Genomic DNA, 931 nt, shown 5'->3' on the forward strand with positions numbered 1-931 from the left:
TGGCTGGGCAGTTCCGCAGTCGTCTCAGGAGCCAGTAGATCTGTGAGTGCCTTAGGAATAAGACTTTCTGACAGGTATCCATCAATGTAGCCCTCTGCCATGTCATAGGCAAACAACTCGTCCAGAGCGGATGTGTCCGGTTGGGAGGGCCCAGAGTCGGTTATTCCTCCACCCACATGGGCGGGGTCACGTGAGGGCGTCGTCTGTGTGTGGGGGGAGGGAGTGTTCTGTCTGGTCAAAGGTCGCAGCTTCAAACTTTGTTTGTGAAACTTGACGGTCTTGTTTTTTCCGGGTACTTGTCGTTTGTCAAGGTCAGTTACAATGTCATGTTTTATGAGGTCAGGAGTGTGGTTCTCAGAAGAGGAGGAACATTCCTAAATGATGATGACAACAAAATACAAGGGATTGGGAAGACACCAATCTTAATGATGAAAAGGACAGAAGAAGTGATATGATTATGAACTTGTCATGTCAATGTGAAATGCAATGTATTGGGCAACCAACAGTAATACTGTACATGTAGTAGCATTTTTTTCTTCTGCCATGGCTAAACTCTGTAAAGAATACACATTTGATTTAAAAAAGGAATTTCAGTATCTAGAAGATTCAACCATCAGATTTATAGAGTATCCTTCACAATGACACACTATAAGAGATGGAAATCAATACTAAGCGAGTTCTAAATAAATCTCAATATTTTTCCAATTAACTTACCATATAACCTGATCATGCACTATGCATAATTTCAATTTATACCAAATTAAACTACTATGATAAGTTGTGGCCTATTCATTTTCTTGGACCTTCTTCTTACGGTTGTAGAAAACTATGTAAAGCTTAAGCTGTAATCACCTTCCTGGTGCTGTAGCCCCGGAAGGTCTTTTGGATGGCAGTTGCAGCTTGACTAGGATCTGCCAGGGGCGCCTCATGA

The 931-nt window shown here is 42.1% G+C and overlaps 1 protein-coding gene across 1 annotated transcript in view; it reads right to left on the bottom strand.

Moving 5' to 3' along the window:
* The window catches only part of LOC118414028, a 12950-nt gene extending 12025 nt beyond the window's left edge, over positions 1 to 925 (bottom strand). The window contains exon 1 of the mRNA XM_035817768.1: positions 853 to 925. The gene's annotated coding sequence lies outside the window, so the exon portion shown is untranslated. The remainder of the gene's footprint in view (positions 1 to 852) is intronic.
* Positions 926 to 931: the final 6 nt, after the last annotated feature.

The sequence above is a fragment of the Branchiostoma floridae genome, chromosome 1 (genome assembly GCF_000003815.2).
Source record: "Branchiostoma floridae strain S238N-H82 chromosome 1, Bfl_VNyyK, whole genome shotgun sequence".
In the NCBI taxonomy this organism is placed as follows: Eukaryota; Metazoa; Chordata; class Leptocardii; order Amphioxiformes; family Branchiostomatidae; genus Branchiostoma; species Branchiostoma floridae.